This window comes from Lissotriton helveticus, chromosome 12 (assembly GCF_964261635.1).
Source record: "Lissotriton helveticus chromosome 12, aLisHel1.1, whole genome shotgun sequence".
Lineage (NCBI taxonomy): Eukaryota > Metazoa > Chordata > Amphibia > Caudata > Salamandridae > Lissotriton > Lissotriton helveticus.
In genome coordinates, this window is record NC_136073.1 from 480,250,092 (window position 1) to 480,276,373 (window position 26,282).

The 26,282-nt window shown below is 44.2% G+C and overlaps 1 protein-coding gene across 6 annotated transcripts in view; it reads left to right on the forward strand.

Moving 5' to 3' along the window:
- The window catches only part of ZNF536 (zinc finger protein 536), a 1,021,749-nt gene that overhangs the window by 151,543 nt on the left and 843,924 nt on the right, over positions 1 to 26,282 (forward strand). For all 6 annotated transcript variants that reach the window (XM_078671206.1, XM_078671207.1, XM_078671208.1 and 3 more), the window contains exon 2: positions 2,103 to 2,192. The gene's annotated coding sequence lies outside the window, so the exon portion shown is untranslated. The remainder of the gene's footprint in view (positions 1 to 2,102; positions 2,193 to 26,282) is intronic.

Below are 26,282 nucleotides of genomic sequence, written 5' to 3' on the forward strand. Positions count from 1 at the left end.
TGACCATTATTGTTATGAATGTTATTGAGATCCTACTATCCTTTAGATGGATGTGATTGTATGTAATGATTGTATGTAACTAAAGACAAGTAAGCTGATGTTGCACCATCCTGGCTGAGGCTTAGAAGTGACCTAGTCTGTATCACTGTGTGTGATAATCCTTTAGGAGGATTAATGGATGAGCCATGACGTCTTCATACTAGCAACATCTAGATCCTTTAATTTAATAACAAACGTCAAACCCTGCTTGTGTATGCCATATTTGTACCTCTACAAGGAAACAATAAAGTCATCAATATAAAGTTTTTTGACTATATCACCAGAGACAATATTATATTTATTTCTAGATTTTTCTACAGTACTGTGTATCACTTTTCAGCTACCTTAGAGTGTTTCATGTTGACAACGGTAATGCGGGTCCCAGTCATGCAAAGGCTTATGGATGACACACAGTGCCTTGAATCTCAATCGTTATTCAGAAGCCAGTGGAAGGTCTTCAATATTGTTGCGATGTGGTCACAATTGCTCAGGATGGTTATGAGTCAGACTGATGCTTTTCGAAAGCTTTTGTGGAGATACTCATGCAAATGGTATTGAAGTAAGACAGGCAGGACCAGGGGCAGACAAAGACATAACATAGGCATAGACACGAAAATAAAAGTAGCCTCAATTAGTGAACAAGATAGCTAGAACTGACCCACATTTGCAAATCAGGCCAGTTTGAACTTGTAAAGACTCACTGCATAGGTGTTTTGCAGTTTATGAGAGACTGCATGCATTTGTGTTTGCTGAAGGCACTGCGCGTTGTAATATCAGAAGAATCAACAGTAAAAAGCCCACCTTGCCATAAAACAGGCTAACAAACTGCTAAAAATACAAGACCCACACTGACCTGCCAGAGCAGCCTTTCAGGCACTGCCTGATTGCTATGGGCATGTTCTACCCTAGACAGGACTTACTAGTGCAAGGATCAAGGCACTTTCTTAACTTGTTTGTAGCAGTGGGAGAGACCCATGAAGTTGCGAAGGCAATCAACAGAATTGTGGTTTCATTGGTTTGTTTAATTGGTGCATAAAGTAGAAATCTTTAACAAACAGATCATCTAGGGTTTGCACAATATACCTATGTGCTGGAAGAAGACCCAAGGTGATTTTAGTCTTTGTACCTTTCAGAAAGGACATTTCCTTGACATTTTGGCAGATTTACCTGAATAGTTCTTAACACACCTTCATTCCTCCCTCACTCCATCCTTCATTCCTTCCCTTTTTTCTCTTCCGCCCATCTAAATTGAGTGGGTGGACATGTAGCCATTTCTCCGATGGCCCTTACTCCCCAGGGCCATTGGAGAAATTTGACCACAGCAGAGACAGAGAAGTCTATACCATGGCCACACTGGAGGTCAGCCCACATTTCAATTGGGTGAGCGGGTGGACCTCTTTGTTGGTTTGTTTCTTTTTTCTTCTTTCTTTCGTTCTAAAACGCTATTGCTCGTGTCCTCTTGGCAGAACACCTCATCTTGTTTCACATCAAAATTCACACCTATCGATAGTTTCCACTTTTCCATTTACTTTTTCTTTCTCGACCATGTCCCATAGCACACAATGAACAAATACAACACAGTCCAAACAATATGTAATAAAAATCATAATAACCTGCCCGACAACACAGAAGTGCATCTGCAATCAGGCTTCAGCTCACAGTGTCAGCTTCCCCACTTACAGCAAGCGGCATTTTACATCTTCCCACGTGATCTTGTACTTGATCTTGGCAACCTTCATGCAAAGCGTGCACTGTCATGAATCTTTGATGGATGGATACTGTGCCTCGTTTTCATGTGGCCGCAAGCCCCCGACCAATCACACTGAGCAGAGTGGAGCAAACGGACTATGATTAATCAGTTGTGGGCTTTGAGCTATCTCAGTGGTTATTTGGGTGCCAGAGTGTGTTCCGTGACAGCAACACACATCTACATCTGCTTCATAAGGCAGTATTTTAGGTTTTCCAGTTTGTTATACATTGTGTGAAAAAGCCGACATGCTTAAATGGATATGGCACTGTAACAAAGTTTCCGTATCTTCACTTTGCATTTGTTTTCTCAACAGGTTTTCCCTGAGTTCCAGACTTTCCTGCAACCGTTCTTGTCAAAGTTACAACCAACTGGAGGCTGAATTGTTTGATCAAAGCGTGAACTGGTAAGAGTTAGTTATGGAGCTTTCTTAATTTTTTTAATATGTAGCAGTAATGTTGTGTAAAATTAGAATAAAACACTGGGTTAAATGGCTGTTTAAAATGTGAGTATGAATTGGAAGGGTATATGATGAATGTCTGCAAATTATAACTCTTTCATTTCGTAGTCAATCTAAACAAGAGCAGTTAATGTCACCAACTAAATGGCTGTGTTATAATTTGCTTAGTAAACTGCAAGATGAAAGCTCTAACACACCACAAAGCAAACCATAAATGTCCAGCAAGTTCATATGACACTTGTAAGATTTTAGTTGGTCTTTACTCAACTTCAGGCTGATTACATCTGCTGTCATTCTCTACTTGGAAGACTCAATCCAAAGAGCACATGGCTGAACCAAACAGGTAGAGCTAGAAAGAAGCTCTGATATGAAGTGTGGCGGGATTGTGCAAAGATGTTCTCCTCTATTGTCAGATCATGAACGGTATTTGGAGCTGCATCCAATCTCTGCTTTCATAATCTATATACTGCAATTACCCCAACTCACATGCCCTAGACCTAGTACCCTCACCCCTTTCATTTTTTTGGTGTAGTGTTTTAAGAATAATGTGGAGACAAAGGCTTGTTGGCATACCTTGTCCCCGACAGATCACATAAACCACTTTTTCAGTTCTGCATGTTTAGTCGATGTATGACTGCTAACATCCACTATCAATTATTTGAAATACGGCTTTAAATCTGAATGAAAAAACATCAAACTCTGTATATTTTGCACTGTTCTTCTTTTCTTTGTTTTGGTCCATTTGCCATCTTTTGGACCCATGTGCCATTTATCCAGTGAAAAATATTAATTCCAGCCCACAACTGGCTGAATTAGATGCATGAGATAGTCAAAGTCCAGTATCCCTTATTGTGAATCATGTCAATGAAAAGCTCTAAGGATCACTGGAGCTACAGAGATCACTTGTCTGGTTCAATGAAGATATGTCTTGGAGCCGGATCATCTCTAGCAACAAATACCACAATTGTTTGTGAAATCTGGTTGAGGCCAGATTACAAAAAACAGGATCTGCTGAGGAAGAGGGTGGCATATATACTGTGAACAGTACTAGACAGCACACTATGCAATTGATTTAATACTTTGATCACACATAATCACTTTTTGTCTTGCTGGAATTTGAGATCCGGCATGACAAAAAGTGATTAGTTGGGAATCACATTGTTTTGGCCAGTTCTGGTAGTTTAGAGCTTGGGCTCAGGCTGCAGCTATCAAGACAAGTTCCTGTTGTTGGCAAATAAGTTAATAGAGGATGTGTTATTCCTCTGTGTCATTTATATGCCAGTCAAGCTGAAACATGACCTTTCTAAACACACAGGACCTCATTACAAGCTGCTGGGAAATTCTGGAATTGGGCTCAAAACCGTTTGCACCTGATCCCAGTATTGTCATTTGGACAATAATGTCCGCCCCCCCTCCCCCCCCCTCCCCGCAGATGTTTCAACATCCACGTTTTGCCAGGCAACACTTGGCAAAATATGCATGGAGAAGACTGGCCAGAAACAAGTAAAATGTGTAGAAGTCATATTAGACAATTTTATGTTATCACTCATAACAAGCAGGAAAACTTCGAATCATGTGTTAATTTTGCCTGGAGGAAAAATCGATAAGGTTCCTCTGGAGCGACATTACCATACAGCATTCCAGGCTCTTTACAAAGGCCATAGTGGGGATGATGCTTGAAGTGGCATAGATAGATTGCTATTCGGATTGCACTTGGCCCACCATTGTATTGCACACAGACTCCTTCTTCCATGGAACCATTGTGGGCTTCCTTAGTTTCCTTACCTTTAGGAAAGGGTAAATAAAACTTTAGCTAGGTGCTTTCATGGCCTTTTTTTTCTAGATGTATGTGAACCCACACAAAAAAACTTGAAAATATCAGACACTGCCCCCACCACCATCATCCCTAGGATATTTTTGGGGTTTCAAAGAAGGCAAATGCGATGCCTGAATTTGGCTGCTTATCAGCCCTTTTACACACCTGGCAGCTGAGGGAAAGCGCCCATGAATGAATGCAGACAGGGAAAACAAAATGGTCGAATCGGACCAGCGGAACACCAGCTTCAAAGATCGTTTTGCCTTCCTATGACCATAACAATAAAAACAAGCATTGACAAAGGCAATAGGTTAGGCCTTAGCAAGTCTGTGATTTTTAAATGCAATTTTGTTTTGCAAACGCAGACAATGAACACTGAGCATGTAAAAATATTAAAAATAAAAATGACACCATCAAAAGGTGATGTCCGTATGGTTGAAAAAAAACCTAAAAATAACCCATCACAAAAAGTAAATACATTAAAAAAAATAATGTAAAGCAGAAATTGATTTACCAGCCCTGACACTTAAGTGAACAACTTTTCTGGTGGATAGCTAGAGTGAACATAACTATTGCCACATGCTGTATACTGGAGTAGGCGGAAGTAAAATGGTATTGACACTTGAACAAATCAGTGAATGATTAGGGCAACTCTCTTACACACACACTTACTCTCTATATTTATTATGATTATCCTGGAAAAGATGAGGCTGGCGTGACAGCTAAAGCTTCCTCTATGCCAGACCAGAAATGGGCTGAAGAAAGCTATGTGCTGAGCGGTGGAAGGGGGTATAATTATTTTAAACATGTTTCTTCATGTTTAATCCTTCTCATGTGATCTTCTCCTGCTGTTTACCAATCTTGAACTATCACTTGTCTCAACATTTTTCTCCTAAACTAGATTTTGGTAATCACACAAGATCCTCCAAGACTCACTTCCCATAGCAGTGACCTTCCATGCACAACCAGACTGTTTCGGTTTATAAATTCTACATAAGTTGTTATATTATTTAGCAATTAAAAAACTATTTCCGGTATTTGATTTAGTAATTTAGGATTATGAAGGAACGTTATGATTAATATAAACACTCACTGTACATTTGCTTGCAGGCAATTTTTTCACTGGTATTTTAGTCGGTTACCGCAAGAGGATGCAAACTTGAAAAATATGCAATTTTCAGGTCCTAATTAGCTAAATCTACTTTCCTCTGAACATGTTCCAAAGAGGTCATCAAATGCACTGTCTAAATAGATAGCAGGAGCAGGCGTTCTAAATTCATTTTACAATGTATTCAATTTGCATTGTGACCCCCTGCTTTCAAAAATGCTTACCTTTCGAATCTGTGCATGTTCATCACTTGGTATCACTTTTATTTTAGTTTTCCTACAACAGTCACATTAGAAATGTGCTGTTTTATTCTTACCTTCTTAGTAAAAATCCTTTTATCACACAATGGGTAATTTATATCCATTACTAGCCCTTTCAATTCTTTTCAGTGGTGCTGTCAGTGCCTTTGGCACAGCAGTGATTAATGTGATCTAATAATAACCTGCCATTATATTACCTTAGTAAAACATGTACCAACATCCTATTCAGATCTACCAAATTCATAGCTTCCTATAATATTTTTGTTGAAAGACAGAATTACAATTTCTCAAAGCAGAAGTTTTTTTTCCGGCTCTTTAACAAATTTAATGAAATTCGCCCATTTTCCCATTCCCATGGACAATTTGTGTCTGCTTTCAAGGAGAACATTTTATCTTATTTTTCTGCTACCTATATATTTTCATGCAAAAGTTTGACGGGTAAAAGGACGTGCTAAGAGCATGCTCATTGCTTTCTGGTTAAAATCACAATGGATTAAATGCATTCTAATGCTATGATCCCTGCCTCCTCTCTTAAAAAAAATTAACATGACAAAAAAAAAGTAGGAATTCAATGCGCAGGATGTAATTCTGGAGTTTTCTGTCCTATAACTGTAAGGCCATAAGTGGGTGGAGACAATTTAGTTTCCAAAGTGCAAGCTAAGTGCTCTCATTCGGTCCCTCATTTATGCCTACAGTTACCCATTCATCAAACATGAATGCTTTTTACCTCTTATGAATATGAATAAAAGCACAGGGGACTGTTCTGCAATTTCCCCGAATAGTACTTGTTTTCTAGGAGAAGAAAATAAATAAACTTTTCTTCAAATTCAGTTTTATTGTAAATTTTCAGCCAAAACAATTTTTACAACATAATGACATTCAGTAAACGTGTCAACGTCATGGTCGACCATAAGCTGAAAGTGTTAGGACACAGTAAGACACTCATTACAAGTACATCTCTAGGATGGAAATAACAATGCTGTCTGGTATCTCCACACTAGTCTCCGGCCATCATGAACTGCAGGACTCGGAATGGGGAATAACCAGTGGGTCCTGATATTACAGGGTCAAACACTGCTGGTTTATCCCAGTTTCAAGGCTTTTTCCACAGATTGTTTCTGCATGCTCTGAGCACAAACATTTGTGGTTTTACCAGTTGTGATTTGAGGCGCCATAAGAATCTGGCCATTTGTTGCGTAAATAACTAGTCGATTTGTAATACCGCTTTTTTGGGATTCTGAATGCGTTGTACATATGTACAATGAATTAGTATTTCTATTATTTTACTTTATTGGTCCTTTTTGTTATTCCCTTTTGGGTGGCCATTTTTGTAGTACTCAAGCATGGCCAATACTCAGGCTGATTGTTGGAAATTATAATTGAATTATGTGATATATGTGTCATTTTGGATACATTTAGCGGTGCTTTGTGTTACTTCTGATGACGACCGATCTGAGCCTCGTTCCAAAACCATCCATTAGAATGCTGGTCTCGTTATGGGCAGTTTTTGGCCTCAGAGTTATTGCTGTATATTCACATGAAGGATTATATCACTGAAAGAGTCAGCGGCAGGGCTCAAATACATGGGACAGAAGCCTTCTCAAATAGAATTCCTATACTGCCATTCTTCCCCCTGCTGGTGAGTCTGAATCTGGATATTGTGGTACACCGACAGTACTTAACAACCGGTGGAATACACCCACCATTGCGTAATCAGCAATAATTTACTACCAAAAGTAACGTCACAGTTTAGGGGTTGTTACAGTCATACACCAGACATAATATGAGCAACGGACATTTACAAGAAGACAAACATGCAAGTGGTGCCCACATAGAAGAGAAACATAGAACTTGGCAATCTTCTGTTTGATACATCCCTCTATTTTATCTCATGATTTCATATTTAAGGAACACATTCGTGCTCTTAAAGTAATTTGGTCTCCTCGTAGAGTTCCTGCAAAGATTAGGCATCAGACCGGCATCAGATATTTATTTATTTATTATGTATTTATTTATTGGTTTTTATGTAGCTGAAATTTGACCCATGAGCAACAGAGCGCTTCACAGAGTTGGCACCAGCAGCATATATTTGAGATACAAAATGGAGTAAAATACAGATACATAGTGACAGAATGTGATGAATTATGTGAGGAATTGCAAAAGCAGTATTTACATAGGATACATTTGGAGTGATTATAGATACATGGTGACAGTATGTGACGAGGTGTACAAGGACATTAAGGAAAGTTGCTGATAACTCATTGAGGTAGCTACGGTACACATAAATACATATCGCTTTAGAGAGCACAGCTTCAATCGTACGACATGATAACCCTAACCATTTATCTGACTTCCATTTATATTGTTTTGAAATGGGACATCTGAGGTCCTCGGTTGCTGTCGGTGCTTATGAGCATGAGTCCACTATTTACGTGGCATTGAAGAATATTTAATAGTAGCCCTACAATGACGTGCACACTTGCACATCGTTCATCGCACATGGTTCTTCTCTGAACTTGTGGTAGATGGCCACCATGAATATGAGGCCACTTTCTCATGGTCTGCGGGTGTAGTCAAGCCCTGCACTGTGACGGCAAGTGGCAATCACCAACAATCACAATATTTTACAATATGAGTTTTGATCAATAGAAAGAAAGTTCGGGGAAAACTAATAAATACTTCGTTTCCTGTATAGCAATGACCTACGATGCCTCAAATGTGTCTAGGTGGAGACATAGTACACACTGCCAGCAGAGGCACGACTTGTGGCCTGAACTGATTTCAAGTGTCAATGCAAGAGTCAAACCTGGGTCAGCTTCCCAGTTTTGAAAATAGAACAGCAGTAAGGAAATACAAACGTGATTGGCAAGGCCCTAAATCACTGATACACACATTTAGAAATATTTCTTTTTTAGAAATTTAATTTTTAGGTAAGATTTCAGAAATGCAGATTTTAGAAAATAATTTCGATTTTTTTTTTCTGCAACAATCAATTATTTACCTCCTGTGGAAAATCCTCCCTTAGCACTGTCCCCTTTTGCACAGAATATTAAGCGAGAATTATGCCCGAAATGTTACGAGAGCCACGTTTCATCCTTCACTGACTTGTTAACTTTGAAAAATTAGAGTCACAAGTGCGAACGAGCTGCCCCTTTGATAACTTATACTCACAAACTAGGGGGCTCATTAGGATTGCGGTTAATCCGCATCCTCCAGGCCGGCGGAAGCCACCGCCGGCCCGGAGGATGAGGATTAACCGCTGCGGACTGAAAAAAGACCCCCCGCCAGATTAGTATGGCTGGGGGATCTTTTTCCGTCCGCCGCTTTTCCGCCGCGGTCGCCTTCCGTCCACGGCGGAAAAGCTCTAACATGGCTGGCAGCCATATTAGGATGTCAGCGGTCCTATGCCTTTACACGGCGGCATTTCCACCGTTTAAAGGCATACGGACTTTTATTTGGGGGCCCGTTGAGGGCCCCCAGGGGTGAAGGGGGTGTGGGGGGTGCACATGGGGGATACCTATGGTACCCCCCTGCCTTTGCGTGCACGAAGCGGCAGGCACCACGCGGTGCCTGCAGCTTCGTGCACGCAAAGGAAAACATGTTTTTTTTAACATTGCGGCGTGTGCTGCTTCAAGCAGCACCCGCCGCAATGTTAAAAATACAGGATGTGACCGCCAGGGTGGCGGTCACATCCTAATTAGCACGGAGGGACCGCCGCTGCCCCTGCGGACGGTCCCTCTTCCTCTGAGGTGGCGGACAAACGCAAGTCTGTCCGCCATCCAAATGAGCCCCTAATTGTTGTTGGTCACTAGTTGCCATTTTCCATGGAAATCTGTGCTGCTGTTATTCCAGGTGGAGTTTCCCAGCAAATGGTCTTTTTCTGCATAGGCGCCTTCCACAAATCGTCACTCAACAGCAAGTAATTACCATTGTGTAGTACACATTCTCCCAAGGCGATAACCTACATAGCAATATATGAAAAGTCTATCATAAAATGGCGACACTAAATCATGCAAGTGTGTTATTTTCCTCATAAAACTGAATACGAGCAAAGAGATGAAAGATGCGGCCCATAAATACAGTCTGGCCACGTGACTTTCTATGTCTGCAGATCCGTCTGCAGAAGTGACAGACAAAATGAACCTGATGGTTTGGTTTGATTTGTTTTTCCATCTTATCCTAGCACGAGTTAGACACAACCTACACATCCATCATTCGCTTTTTATTTGTGGCATTGCATTTTATTCAGATCGGCATAGTGAAGCGGATTCCGGGTACCATTTCCATAAGGTCGTCTCCCATCTCTTCCACAGTGCAAGAGCTTGTAATGTTACACGCGGGGATACTTGCTCAAGGATGAAATGGGAATTCGACAATCTCACTTTTGATATATATATTTTTTGGGCAAAGTGTTTCACAAAAGACACACTCCCCATTTGCCCATCGTAATAATGACGGTCCTTGCTTTTAGAACTAAAAATCTCTTCATCTGCTTAGCTTTTAATGCTTTCTCCAAAGTAAACCTCGACTAAATACAAATGATTTTAGGAAGGGGTCTCGAAATATTCCTTTTAAATGTCTAATTTAAGAAGGAACGCACAGGATAGATTTGCTGTATGGGTTTCCTGACTTGGTTGTTCTTTCTGAAGAAGGTCATGCCTACAAATTTCACAGAAATCCCATGTTTTTGTCCTCAAACGTAATGCATACCTTGCCTATGTGTTTTTTTCAAATGAGGTTTTAGTTGCTAAAACCCCACAATTAGTGGCAAACATCTGAATGCAGTTGCTAGCCCAGGGTATACTGATTGTACCCCTTGCCACATTAAGCTGATGGTCACTGCTCACATCCTTGACACAATATATTGATAATTCTAAGTTTGATGTGATGGCCGCTCTTCCTAGATTGGTGTTTCGGAATTTGGAGCTCATTACGATCGCGGTTTTCCCGCATCCTCCGGGCCGGCGGAAGCCACCGCCGGCCCGGAGGATGCGGGAAAACCGCTGCGGACCCACCAAAGACCCACCGCCACATTAGGATGGCTGGTGGGTCCTGGTTTAAGTCCGCCGCTGTTCCGCCGCGGTCGGCTTACAACCGCGGCGGAAAAGCTCTAATATGGTGGCGGTGTCTCTCAGACACTGCCAGCCATATTAGGATGTGTCCAAAAAAATGATTTCTGCGGCGGGTTTTCCGCCATGGAAAAGCATGTGGGACTTCACTGTGGGGGCCCCTTGCGGGCCCCCTGGGTGAAGGGGGGGGTGGGGGGTGCACATGGGGGGTACCTATGGTACCCCCCTGTATTTGTATGCAGAAATCGGCAGGCACCGCACGGTGCCAGCTGCTTACTGCATACAAATGCAATGTATGCATTTTTACCATTGCGGCGGGTGCAGCTTGAAGCCGCACCCGCCGCAATGGTAAAAATAGAGGATGTGACCGCCAGGGTGGCGGTCACATCCTAATTTCATAGGAGGGAACTCCGCAGGCCATGCGGAGGTTCCCTCCTACTCAGGGGTCGCGGACGGACGCAAGTCCGTCCGCGATCGTAATGAGCTCCTTAATGTTCAGAATGCAGTGGGGCTGATTCTGCTGTTATTAGCTCTATGCCAAATGAGGGTGATTTTTTTTGCAGAAATTACCGTTTTGCTTAATTATAATTTTCACTGCACTCTAATGTTCTCTTCAAGGGATGTGAGGGCTACTTTGCCTCGGGGGAACATTGCTAAGGATATTGTTAAAATTATCCATAGTCTGCATTCAAATGAATTAGGCTTGGTCTACACCAGGCTTTTCCAACGAGTAGCTCGTGAGCTACTAGTAGCTCTCTGGCTACCCGAAAGTAGCTCTCCTTTGTGCAGCCCAGTCCAATAAATTGGAAACTTTTTCTATGTTGAATTATGTATACCAAAATGAAAAGTGTGTATTCAAGATGAAAATATGTCTATTTTAAGAACAAATAAACTGATGTTTGGAGGAAAAGGGTTAAATTTCTAAAATTATATTTAAAGTTCATGTTTGGGTGCTAAATCATGCAGTGTTCGGGAAACATATTACTAATATTATTACCTTGGTGGCTGCGGCATTGCAGCTACGGCTGGTATGTATTCCCCTTGTAGGCACAGCTTTTCTCACATTACTGCTGGCAACACTGCCTGATGCCCTTAGTTCTTCACTTCTGGCAATCTTGCATATTGTGGCCTCTAATGTAATCTTGGTTGATGTGGTCACTATTCCACTACTGGTAATATTAGCAGCTCAGGATCATTTTCACTAAACGTAAGTAGCTCTCCTAAAGAAAAGGTTGGAGACCCCTGCTCTACTCTAATCGTAGTCGCCCTAGCCCACTATATAATCAAGAAAATTGACTGAAGCTACTTTGATAATTGTTTCACGGGCCAGTCCAATATGGTCCGGATGTTAGAGCTGCCATTAAATCATTCTATCTTTTACACCTTTCTGTAGTGATGAAAGACCCCACTCGCTGCACACAGCATTACCATACTGTCCTTCCTTTTCACTTTCTGGCTGATTGTGTATTTTCCCATGTTGTCATTACATTTATGCGGACACTGGAACTGTTTCATGTGTTTTTGGATTCGATTGCTCCAGAGGAGCACCAGGTTTACTTAGTCTGAGGATACACCCATAATGCCAACTCACCCGAAGTAGTGTGGGAACATCCCTTTTTGATGGTATCACTCCGAGAAAAGTCTAGTGAGCCTTTCTGTGAAGCTCCTTAGTACCACATTAAACAGGAAGCTCAGTTGTTCCTAAAAGTGTGTTGTGTTTGTACGTATGTGTAGTGCACAGTGAGAGCATGCAGAATGAGTAAAGTCCTGGGCAAGTGCATGTTGCACTCATCCAAAACAGTGGCTCTCTGCACCAGAAAGACTATTCTTGTTTCAGTGTCCTGGAAGCAGCATCTGGCAATGCTCCTCAGGGGCTTGACACAAGGTTTGTTCTTGAATAGATTCTGGTGGCAATTTCATTCAGCCCAAAGATCTTCCTGAACATAAACGACTGGTCTCACTTCTTTTTCTGCCAGGGCAGGTAACTTCCAGATCTGCATTCAGATACCTCCACTCAGGTTGTTTGATTTGGATAAGGACCAACTCATGTTCTGTGAGCTTCTGTGGTATTTCCCTTTTTTCCTCTCAATAAGCCTGTTGAAAAATCACAATGATCCCACGTATGTAGCCTACAGGTCCACGCCATTTCCTTTGAAATTCTCATTCCTTTAAATAGTTTTTGCCTTGTGTTCCTTTCATTTGTGGACGCCTTTGATGAAAAGCCTGCAAATATACAATTTGTTTAAGATAGAAATGTTATGATGTTTTAACCTGGTGCATGTTCATGGCTTATGTCCAGTGTTGTCGCTTGAATTAATACATGGCATTCCTCTGGAATTCGGAACAAGCTCTGCTGTATCAGCAAAGGGAGAAACTGGACCAAGAACAAAATGTTCCCAAGTCTGGAAACAAGCTGAGGGCTCTAGAGGAACCTCAGCTACTGTGATGTCCCAGGATAAGAGGAAGAAGTACTCCCTTGTGTGGTGGTTTGGAGGGACGCTAGATACTGCCCAGTTGGACAACATGCATTTCCATGTAGATTGAAGCTTATATGAAGGATTTCTCAAGAAAGAGAGCCACACGGGATCCCTGATGATCTCAAAGCCTCTTTGGCCAGAATTGAACTGAACACATCACTTCACATAAGGGTTGAGGACATTCAAGATCCATTTGAGAATGGCAAGTGTTGTTACCCTACATTTCATTTAACAATTTCATATGATATTTGGTTTTGTGAGACCATGTAGTACCCCACTTTCCTTTTTCAACCCAAGCCACGGGGCAGTGTCCCATTGGCTGAGGACAATCAATCGAATTCTGAACTATTTGAACCATCCACCTTGCCCTTTTTGGTTCCTTGTATGCTTGGGTTTAAAGGTGTAACTGTTTTCTAACCCTAAATCCGTGTTCCCTCCCCAGTTTTAACTGGGAACCAGTGGATCCTGTGGCTACATTATCTTAGTTGCCTGGACTAAAACACACTGTATGGCACCCAGAATCTTGGAAAAAGCCACACGTATCATAGCATACATGACATTGTAGCACTGAGTCTGAGACCTTTCCTTCAAACACCAGGCGCTATATAGGCAGCCATAGTAGCAGTACTGAAACCAAAGGTTTTCTCAGGATAACTGTTACCTCACATACCTTCCCTCGTTGAATAACATTGTCAATAGGTGTCTACATTATTTGAATGATTGCAACTTACCACAAAAGCACTATAATGCAGAACTTTTGGATTTATTGTATTGCTCCTTATTATCATAGCTACCCTACATTTTCTTTGGGTAAACAAAAGCTTGTTATTGTGTCTGATTGCAGTGATATATTGTATTGAGTTCCAAAACTTCTCCCAACTTAAAGCATAGGTTGTGACTCAACCTAGCGTGAGGAGCGCCAACTTTGCAAAGGGAATAACTTGGTAACCCAATAGAAGGTCAGGAGTGCCTAAAGCACTGGGACACCAGTGATACATGATAGTACACACTATGGATACTGACTAATACTATTGCAGCAGGATTAGGAGAAAAGTCTTCACATCGAGTAGAGGATACATGCCAGCAAACCCAAACACATCTCGACCATTTAAAATAACACCAGCCATCAACAAAATCATAAATAACTCTCTAAAAGAAGGGCCGTATAGAGTTTTAAAATTAGGGTTAACTGAGTGAAAATTGATAGAAATCAGTAGTATCGAAAAAACACATTAAAATAGATTGCATCTGAACCCTTCTGATGCTGTTGGTGTACCTGTGAAAAGTTTTGTGGATTTTATTAAAATGCAATAAAATGTAAAAAAAAAAAATTAATGAAATGCTAGAGCAGACCATTCTCACTGTACAACCTCCATGGCATGAATCAATCTGATACTAGCCACATATGCAGCACAGAATCCACCATCCAATGGATAGCTGTGGGTGTCTTCATTCGTCTCATTGGTGATGTCCCAGTGCTGCTTATTCTATCTCCAATGTTCAATATAGCTGCCATGAGGCACTCATCACCATCCAGTCCACACAAATGGGTTTCATCAGGAGAGTCCTAAGACTGTTCCCACCCTTTACTGTCCTTGAAATCTCAGTTTGTGAAAATTGATTCCATCTGGTTGGCCTTCCTTCTCTTACCGGTCAGAGTACCTTACGTCTCAAATTCTCTCACCCTCCTTGTTCTATACCTACGTGCATACTCTAGCAATATCTAGTTGCAGCCATGTCCACAACAGGATTCACAAACTCCAGAACAAAATAAACGGGGGACAGTGGCAGGAATTCCGTACACTCACTGTCCCTTAATCTGCAGAGGAGACAAAGATTTATTTACCTCGGAGCGACATACTGTTTTGATGTTGAGAATCTGAAATAATGCCATGTACTAGGGTGCCCTTGTGAATGAAGATATATCCTAATCAATTATTTATTTCCGTACAAATATAATATCTGCCTGCAGCTACGGTAGAAATAAGTAATGCCAGAGTGGTCAACCAGGCAGCCCGGTTTGTAGAAGTGGAAAAAAAGCATACCTTTCTAGTTCTATCTGAGTTACGCTGAGTTAAGTGGGATAAAAAAAACTATGTGTTGAACATTACAATAAATGCACACCAACTTCTTCTCACACTATTATTACTTGTTTCTGCCATGAACCGAACTTTGAAAGTGCGTACGTAAAATGATATTGCTAATATAAGTGTGTCAAGTTTTTTTATTACGTGAGCACAATCTCCCTGACAGCCAGATTATTGGTATATCAGCAGTTCACGTAGCATCATGATGTTATGGTGTGTCATGGTGTGAGAAGTGTGGCTCACTGATTAGAGCGGCAGACCCTGAGGCAGAGGTCTGTCCCGGGACCAGGGTTCAATTCCCGACGCGGCAGGGTCTTGGGCTCAATGTCCACGGACTCGATAATTCTCGCCTCGGTGCCTACTCTAATCATGGGTCCCACTCTGCAACTCTGGGCAATAGCTTGCTTAATCTCCGCAACGGCCTCGAAAGCACTAGGATGCCTGGCTTCACCTTGGGGGTGCCCAGCAGGGGGCATCTCACAGGGAAAGCCAGGAAGGGTTCCACAGCAGTATACAGCGCCAGGATGCCTGAAAGGTGATAGTGCGCTTTACAAGTATACATACATTTACATTTACATGTTTCAGGGTAGTTGGGTAGTTTTAACCTGCAGATAGGAAAAGTTGTCTCACTAGTGACAAGATTTCCTTGGCAAACTGGCTCTGAGAATGCATATGCCGTGTTCATGTTAGGTAATGTTAAAACCACTTTCCTCATGTCTTCGAAAGTGGATGGGTGTTGGTGATTATTTTTTCTCTCAAAACAATCTGAGACAGGTGTGAAAATTCTCAATGAATGTTAAACCGTGATGCAAAAAACGTTTGGAACTACAGATACTAATCGCAGAATTCACAATAATGTTGTTTACAAAAAAATCCCTACATTTGGTCCATGATATGGTTGATCCTTACCATACAACAAGAAAAGCAAATGCCTTAAATACAAAGAATCAAGGGTTTATAATTAATAGATTGTGTTCAATGTCTGTGTGTGCTTGGCAGAGGGGCTGCTGAATTTCTGGCCTTTTAGTGATCGTTGCCCTTTAAATAGTTTAGCCCCAATTTTGGAGCATGGGATTACAAAGCAGACCAAGTACACAGTGTCTAGCTCTGTGTCATGCCTTTGCAGAATGTGAACAACTACTTTAATATGCAAGGATACCAGTAGCGGTCGGCAGTAGGTGTTTCTGTAGGGCAGTGACGTGGGCAGGGGGAGGGGCAGGGTGGGGGATAGTAATGTATGGATTACGGAGTTTTACAGGTAAGTAAACATTTAAATAAATAAAACGAATTTCGTTGCGCGCACTGCATCACCAAATGTGATGCAGTGCGCGCAACAAAATTTGTTTTATTTTTTTAAATGTTTACTTAGCTGTAAAACTCCGTAATCCATACATTACTACCCCCCACCCTGCCCCTCCCCCTGCCCACGTCACCGCCCTACAGAAACACCTACTGCCGACTGCTACTGAAGGATACACCAATCACACCCTCATCCGAGGGCCCAGGCCCCCACCCTCCAACAGGATCCATCCGAGGACTAATATTTGGTACTAATCCAAAATGGCTGCCATATCTGTCCCTCCCATCTGCAGCTGTTAGATTGAACTGAATCTATTTATTTATTTGCTTATTTTAAAAGTTTTGTATAGCACGAACATGACCCTTGCGAGTATTAGAACGCTTTACACATGTGCAGAGAGCAGAGGCATAAGGAAAAAAATATGGCACCCTAGCTGTTGGCGCAATTATCACAAAGTATAGCTACAAATGGATACAGTTGTACAAACACAATAACCATAAGAAAAACAATCATCAAAACAATGACAGCATGATGTAACATACTGCTATGCAGGCCTGAAGTAGATGTAAAATGACAAATTAAGGGATATACAAAACTCCAAATATAAGTAACCAAAAAAATACAATACTTTCAGTGGTTAGCCTTCTCTAGTCTTCCGTTAATGAGTATCTGCAGCAGCAACATAGAAAGAGCTCTCGAATCATCCCACCTCAAATGTGCCTGCTTAATCTTTTTATACAGGCAGCAGGAAAACAAAACCTTAAATAGATTTGAGTTCTTACTCGAAATACCATTTGAATCATTATCTGTGTCTAGTCTCTTGTGCAAAGAACACTCTAGGCATTACACTCTGCTTCAAAAAACAGACATGGGTGTTAGTAAATTATTAAAGCATAAGCATTTCACCTCTGAGCATTTCAGTAAAAAAAATAAGATTTGTGTCATCAAGGTGTGAAATTTCAACCATATGCTCTAGAGTCTAAATATAACCCTCACACTTGCCTTCTATAATAATTCAGAATAACTGTGCCAGAAACCAATTGACTATGTTCAGTGTTTTCAATGTTTTCAGTTCGAAGAACCGTGCACTTGACATGGGAATTACCGCACTCGACAGAAGAAGTTTACACCAATAGTTCAAAATTCAAATCGATTCTCATATGAGCATTTATTGGGATGTGGCCTAAGTGCTACAATTAGCTCAATATTCGCTTCATTCAACTTCATGTCTCAACCCTTAAGTTAAAAATCTCATGAAAGAAGAGACAGTCTTACAGCTGTTCATCCTGTACAATCTGAGACAGTGCAACTGATTAGAGGAATTAAATGTGATTTCTCCAAGTAAGTGTATGGACTGGTGAGATCACAGAAATGAATTATCAACCGGAGTTTCAAACCCCCACTCCTTACTCCACTGCATGTGACACCAGTCAGTGTTTGGAGGGGCCGGGATCCTCCACGGACAGATGCTGCTGGTGGCTGCAACTCCCAGTGGCGGCTGCTCTCAATGCCAACTGATGGGGCAGCGCGGTAACAACATCTAACGTAAATGCACTAAAGAATCTGGAATGCCGCTACTTGCCTACCAGTATGCTCCTGTCAAAACACAGGGGTGCACAGCATTAAATTGTGCGCTGCTAGTGCTGAGAGCAACTCGCTTCAGAGGCAGCAAGTTGAGCAGCGTTAATGCCAGATTTACACCAAGCAGACATGTGGGCACCATATAGCCAGTGGTTGTTGGTGGCATGTTGAATAAGAGGGGGGCAAATAAACAATATACAAAAAAAATAAGTAAAAAGATTTACTTACTTTAAACAGCACATTCTCGATGCCCTCTTTGATGTTCCTGGCCAAAGTTCGAGCGCATGGTCAAACAGCCAGCTCCCTTAGCAAATTAATATGCTTCAATCATGCTGTTAGAATGGAGTATCTTGATTGGCTGAAGCGGGCTTGCTCTATGCTTCAAAAGGCACTGTAGGTCTGTGCATTGCTCTTTAACGCGTCTGTCGCATGCACATGTTTGTTTGCCCGTAGGCAGCAAGCTAGTCGGCCAAACAAACATTCGCAATGCAAATTTAAGAGGCCACTCATCGCTGCTGTCAATCAGCAGCAGTGACGCACTAGCCCCACCCGACACTGCGATTGCTGGCAGAGAGTAAAAAATAAAATGGTAATAAAATCATTGTATCACCATTTTATTTTTCACTTTCTGCGTAGCAGTGTGTGGTGCGAGTGACGCTTCTCCGCTCAGATGGAGGAACCGCTGCTGGCAACTCTGTGTGAGCCAGTACCTGGCATATCTTGGTACCTTCCATGCCCCTGGCATGCGCATCCCTCAGAGCTCCTTTGTTCCCCCATCTATCTCTGTCTGTAGTATGTTCTTATTATTAACAACCACAGGGGCTGTCCATAAACCCCGAACCCAGGACAATCGGTTATGACATCAAACAATAGGTTCAGGGAGAGAAAACCTAAAATCATGCATGGTCTATAGAAGAAAATGAAGAAATATATCACAAAACATATAATTAAAGAAGAAAACATTTGCTAAAGGAAGCCCAAAGAACTATATTATCAGTATCAAAAAGGAATATCATTTATTATAAATATACCATATGATCATTAGAAAACTTTAGCTCAAGACAAACATTGCTGGTATACATAAGCAAAACATATAACACAAACCAGACATGTGGCAAACAAAACCACTACATGGTAAAGAAAGAACAACATATACATAAATATAGTGTCCTTATAAATTTAGGCCACAGAGAAAGCGTCGACGGCGTTTCGACCGCTGATTATTTATGCAGTCATCTTCAGGACAGAGAAATGGCTTGAGCGTAATACATCTGTGTAATAAAAAAATTAATAAATAAAATGTACCTACATTCATACATATGTCTAATTCATACAGGCTTCTTACAAAGAAAAAAGTGAAAAGTCAAAAGAGAGAGACACCACTTAAGAAATTGAAAAAATAAATAAAATAGACCAGCACCAATAAAAACCATAAAGTGACTTAAAGCATCACACCACCAGAATGATTTAAAAACCAGGCAACATCACCTGAGAAGAAATCGATGGGGACCAATCAATAAATTATGGTCATCCAAATATTTACTTTCGGTGAGCTAAAACGCAGAAATGCACAGATTTAGCCAAGCTATAGATTGCACATTCTCACTATATAGAGTAACGCACTAGCCCCGCCCCACACTGCGATTGCTGGCAGAGAGTAAAAAATAAAATGGTAATAAAATCATTGTATCACCATTTTATTTTTCACTTTCTGCGTAGCAGTGTGTGGGGCGAGTGACGCTTCTCCGCTCAGATGGAGGAACCGCTGCTGGCAACTCTGTGTGAGCCAGTACCTGGCATATCTTGGTACCTTCCATGCCCCTGGCATGCGCATCCCTCAGAGCTCCTTTGTTCCCCCATCTATCTCTGTCTGTAGTATGTTCTTAGCCATTCCATTCTTCCCATGGGGCAACACCCCATTCAAGTGAGAAAACACAAACTTCCCATTGCACAGGTGCTATAAATGCAAGTGATAATGAGGATTACATAAGCCTCAGTGCCGCACTCTATTATACCAAAGATACCCACTTTCTATGGATGATAGGCCCAATGAGCTAGAATTTGGAACATGTTCAGCTCACTAAATTTGCTGATTCCGTTCCCTTTCCTTTAAAAGGAAAAACAATCAAATCAGTTCCTTTCCACGCCTTTGTAGGAGTAGCCATCACATGTTATTGCCAAACTGGTAACTAGTTGGCAAGACCCCATACATTACAAATGATCAAATATATCAATCAATCAATCAAAGCATTTGTATAGCGCACTACTCACCCGGAGGGTCTCAAGGAGCTTGGGGAGGGGGGGTCCGCTACTGCTCGAACAGCCAGGTCTTGAGCTGCTTCCTGAAGGCGAGGTGGTCCTGGGTCAGACGGAGGTGGGTCGGGAGGGAGTTCCAGGTCTTGGCGGCGAGGTAGGAGAAGGACCTTCCCCCTGTGGTGACTCTTCGGATGCGGGGGGCGGCGGCGAGGGCGTGGCCGGTCGATCGAAGCTGGCGTTTGGGAGCATAGAAATTGAGGTGGCTGTTGAGGTATCCTGGTCCTTGGTTGTGCAGGGCTTTGTGTGCGTGGGTGAGGAGACGGAAGGTGATTCTCTTGTTGACCGGGAGCCAGTGCAGGTCTCGCAGGTGTCCGGAGATGTGGTTGCGACGGGGGATGTCCAGGATGAGTCTTGCTGAGGCGTTCTGGATCCGCTGGAGTCTCTTCTGGAGTTTGGCGGTGATTCCGGCGTAGAGGGAGTTGCCGTAGTCCAGTCGGCTGGTGACGAGGGCCTGAGTGACTGTCTTCCTGGTCTCGGTGAGGATCCACCGGAAGATCTTGCGTAGCATGCGTAGGATGTTGAAGCACGACGAGGAGACGGCGTTGACTTGTCTGGTCATGGAGAGGGATGAGTCCAGGATGAAGCCCAGGTTGCGTGCGTGGTCTGTTGGTTTGGGTGCGCTGCCCAGGGCGGGGGGCCACCAGGAGTCGTCCCAGGCGGAGGGTGAGGATCCCAGGATGAGGACTTCCGTCTTGTCCGAGTTCAGTTTCAGGCGGCTGTTCTTCATCCATTCGGCTACCTCCTTCATCCCTTCGTGTAGGTTGGCTCTGGCGATGGCGGGGTCTTGGTGAGGGAGAGGATCAGCTGGGTGTCGTCGGCGTAGGAGATGATGTTGAGGTTGTGCTGTCGTGCGATGGCTGTGAGGGGACTCATGTAGACGTTTAAGAGGGTTGGGCTGAGCGAGGAGCCTTGAGGAACGCCGCAGATGACTTCGGTGGCTTCTGATCTGAACGGGGGGAGGCGGACTCTCTGTGTCCTTCCGGCGAGGAAGGAGATGGTCCACTGCAGCGCCTTCTCCCGGATTCCGACGTTGCTGAGGCGCTGTACTAGGGTACGGTGGCAGACGGTGTCGAAGGCCGCGGAGAGGTCTAGGAGGATGAGGGCCGCTGTTTCTCCGTTGTCGAACAGAGCTCGGATGTCATCGGTGGCTGCGATCAGGGTGGTCTCGGTGCTGTGGTTGGCCCTGAAGCCAGACTGCGAGGGGTCGAGGGATCCGTTCGTCTCGAGGAAGGTGGCCAGCTGCTTGTTGACGGTCTTCTCGATGACTTTTGCGGGGAACGGGAGCAGCGAGATGGGTCGGTAGTTCTTGAGGTCGGAGGGGTCGGCTGATGGCTTCTTTAGTAGGGCGCTGAGTTCGGCGTGCTTCCAGCTCTCCGGGAAGGTAGCGGTGTCGAAGGAGGTGTTGATGATGTCCCGCAGGTGGGGTGCGATGACAGCGTCGGCCTTGTTGAAGACGTGGTGAGGGCAAGGGTCGGTCGGAGATCCGGAGTGGATGGTGTTCATCGTGCGGATGGTGTCGTCGGTGCTGATCGGGGTCCAGGCGCGGAGGGTGGTGGTGTGGGGCGGTGGTTCGGTCGTGGCGTGCGTCGGTTGAGTGCTGAAGCTGTTGTGTATGTCCGTGATCTTGTCGTGGAAGTAGGAGGCGAGGGAGTTGCAGAGGTCTTGCGAAGGGGTGATGTCGTTGTTTCCGGCGTTGGGGTTGGAGAGCTCTTTGACGATGTTGAAGAGTTCCTTGCTGCTGTGTGCGGTGTTGTCCAGTCGTTCCTTGAATGCAGTTTTCTTGGTGGTGTGGATCAGTTGGTGGTGTTTTCGGGTGGCGAGCTTGAGGGTAGTCATGTTGTCCGGTGTTGGGTCTCTGCGCCAGGCTTTCTCAAGGGCTCTGCAGTTCTTCTTCGAGTTCTTGAGTTCGTCGGTGAACCATGGGGCTTTCTTGCTGCCGGGTCTGCTAGGCGGGGTCCTCAGAGGGGCGAGGTCGTCTGCGCAGTCGCTGATCCACTTCGTGAGGTTGGTGGCCGCTTGGCTGGGGTTCGCTGCGATGGTGGGTGGGTTCTTGCTCAGGGAAGTTGCGAGTTGATCGGCTGTGATCTTGTTCCAGCTTCTGCGTGCAACCTGTTGCTGGTGGTGGTGGATCGTGGTCCTTTTGAAGCTGAAGTGGACGCAGCTGTGGTCCGTCCAGTGGAGTCCGGTGGCGTGGCTGAAGGCGATGTCCTTGCTGGAGGAGAAGACGGGGTCGAGAGTGTGTCCGGCGTAGTGGATGGGGGTGGTCACCAGTTGCTTGAGTCCAAGGTTGGCGAGGTTGTCCAGCAGGGTGGTGGTGTTGCGGTCGTTGTTGTTCTCCAGGTGGAAGTTGAGGTCCCCGAGGAGGATGTAGTCAGCGGAGGGGAGGGCATGCGGGCTGACGAAGTCGGCGATGTCCTCGCTGAATTGTGTGCGTGGTCCCGGGGGTCTGTAGATGAGGGTGCCTCTGAGGGTGGTCCTGGGGTTGATGTGGATCTGGAAGTGCAGGTGCTCGGCGGGTGCGAGGGTGTCGTCGGTGTTGGTCGTGATGCGGATGGAGGTCCTGTGGATGATGGCGATGCCTCCTCCTGTCTGGTTGACGCGGTCCCTCCGGATGATCTTGTAGCCGTCCGGGATGGCGATGGCGATGTCGGGCGCTGAGGAGGCGTTCATCCAGGTTTCTGTGAGGAAGGCGCGTCTGGGGCTGTGGTGTCGAGCAGGTTCCAGAGCTCGACGGCGTGTCTGTGGACCGAGCGGGTGTTGAGCAGGATGCACTTCAGTTGGCTGTTGCTGATGCTCGTCGAGGTCTTGGGCACTGCTGGAGTGGTGCAGGTCCGGTTGCAGGTGAACTTGCAGGCGTTGCAGCAGAAGGGTCCGTGGGTGCATCTCGGGGTGGCTCGGTAGCAGCCCGGGAGTCTGCCGGCGTTGAGTGCGTAGAGGTCGGTGGCGGCGTAGGTCCGGCGGGAGGGCTGGTGACTGCGGGAGACAGGGGTCCTGGCACTGGGAGCGGTCCAGGTGCAGACGGGCGCAGACGGGCTTACCTTTGGCACACCTTCGGCGCTCATTCGGTGCTCCCGCTGCGCGCGGTCGCTCTGGGGGCGTCATAAGAAGGGAGCCGGTAGGGAGGGTCTGCGGGGAGGCGGGAGCGGGTTAGCCAATAGGCTGGCGGGGGGGCGGGGCCGCGGGCTGGCAGCGGCGGGAAAATCGAGTGTGGGCGGCCCTGCGGCGGCTGGGGCGAGGGAGGAGGGAGCAGGCGTCGGCGGCAGGCACATGAGCAGGTAGGCACAGGAGCGGGAGGCAGGAGGAGCGTGGGGGCGACCAGGCCGGTAGAGGCGCAGTGGTCGCTCTATAGGTGGGAGGGAGAAAAACACATGAATATACCCTTTTAGCACCTCTCGTCTCACACATGCTTGGCTGACATTCATGGAATTCCTAATGGATCCCAGTTTGTACTCAAGTGCAATTTTGAAAGTCATATGTTTCCTTAGGTGTGAACATGTGAAAAATCTTTGCATGCAGAGGTACCAACGAGTGGAAAATGCTGCTGTCATAAATCTGTTGCATATTTACATTGCACAGATAACTTTTTTCATTTATCCACAGAGAAAATATATTTCCCTGTGGAAACCCCCCGTCCTTTACACCCACTTTCAATATGGGACTGTTCCCTCTTTAGCCCCAACCTGAAAACACAAGTAGCTTTTCTTTGGCAGGAATAATTCAGTGTTTCATTTAAAGGTGGGAAAGTAATTGTACCAGGGGGGTGGGCTCCTCCGTAATGGCGGAGGAGCGTCGGACCACTCTTCAGAGTCAGTCACAGAAATATAACACTATAATGAAACAATATCACTTTATTTTTCTTTGACTGATAATGACATCCCTGCGGGGCAGGGATGGGCCATAACAGGCAGGTGATGGCACTTAGAGTGCGCATGTATGTTTGGTTAGCCTTCCTAGACCGGCCAAACATGTGCACTTCAATTTCTCCAACCCAGCGGTGTTCACAGCCGGGTTAGATAAATGCTGCAGGAAGCAGCGCCAGGATTGGCTGAACAGCCTTTGCTTTCCCAGAGGCTGCCGGGAGAGCTCTGAGCATGCTGCGGTGGCCGTCGGCGTTGGAGGCTATGGGGAAAAGGTAGGCTTTTTTAAATTATTACTTTTCTTTTCCCTTTCCCATCCCCCCTACCCACCCACCTGCCCGTGCGTCCATCCATTCTCTGCCCTCCCACCTTCGTGTTGGTGCAGCCACCACTGAATTGTACGAGGCATGTGTGAATGCTCAGAAAGTCTCAAGTTTTGGCTTTTCACCTACTTTTAGAGATATGCTCACCCAAAAATGCACACAAGCCAGCCCCAGACTTCAATCTGCGAATGCAAAAGTTTATACCTACTGGCAAATGTTCTGCATTCACACTTGCAGGTACCACAAATACAAAGCAACTCTCTTGAGATTTAACATTTTAACAATTTAATACAATTACTGGTTTCGTTCAAGATTATAAAGGGTGGTTTACTGCCATGCTAAATTATTTTTTACTAATAACTATTTTGCATTTATCTGTAATTACAACAATTTTCTTTACCCTGCTGTGCTAACCTACGAAAACACACTCCATTCCATTTTTCATTGACTTTGAGAGGATTATATATTTGTCATATAGTTAAAAATATTAATTAATTTTTGTCATTCTGTTTGCCAAGTAAAACAATGAAGTGGTGGAGTAACTTGTTTGTCTCCAAACTGCGGCAATTCTTTTTAATGAAGGAAACATTTCAAGTGTGCTCTAAAATATAGTTATCCCATCCTTTGAGGTTTTAGGAATGAGTTCACAACCTATAGTAATTTATGACAAATCCGGTGAATGAACGCTGGAAAATGGAACAGGCATGTCATTTTAGTTTGTCGATTAGTGAACTATGTATTACAAACTGTTTCAAATATGTGGTAGTTGAGAATTGTATCATGGTCCTTAGCTGCTCCTAAGTAGTCCACCCGCATATTTTTATATCAGTCGAACTTTGCTGTAGAGTTCTGTTATTTTAAAGACGGAACAGTGATAGTCTGACAATGGTTGTAGGACGGAACCCTGCATGCATTTACCCCGCATGCCTTTACAACGCAGTCAGTACCCGGGCTGCGATGTTACCACGCGTTACTTTACCACGCAATTCGTTACAATGATTTGTTTTAGGGAGCACCGGACTTGGGAATAGTATAAATTACTATTCCAAATCGAGTCTATGCGACAGTAGGGAAGGTGCTGGATGTAAAAATCCAACTCAGTCCAAAAATGTGCCCTCTACAGCCAGTTGTTGTAACAACTTGCATGGTAAAGTAACATGTGGTATCTTCTTAATTGGGGTAGTGACTGCATGGTAAAGGTAGGTAGTTGTCGTGATTGGGGGTTAAATGATGTTTCCCCTGACAATACACTGCAGTAGTCAAATAAGCATCAGCAACTCAACCGTGACACACAGCCATTCTGATTAATGATTGGTGGCCTTTCTGGTAGTGATTTCTGTCTTTGTAGAGGCTTCACTGTTATTAGAGAGGTATTTTAGTTCCCAGCAACAAAGGCCTAGTTGCCTATTTGCCTATGTACTTGGATTTATCACCTTTATATCCAACCATCAGCTTATACTCCATCCACCATGGGTTTTCTGCCCATCTATACGTATTTCTGCCCATGTATCTATCTATCCACACATCCATCCATGTAACTGTGCATCTTGTTCTCTGCACAACTATATAACTATGTTGCTGCTTTTCGCTAACCTCCCCCTGTACCTACCAGGCAGGTTCTTCCGCCACCTAAACTCAATTCTTCGTGAGCTAATTTAGAATAGAAGCTGGTGCTGGGTAGTGTTAGCAAAGCTCCACTGCACTCTTGAGCAGGGAGGACTGGGCACTCCCAACTTTGAGTATTACTATTGTACCTCACAGCTTCAGTGGGTGACTCTGGCTAGCCAATAACCAGTTAGATGACTCTGCACTAGGAACAGGGAATGGCGCCTAACGGAAGTG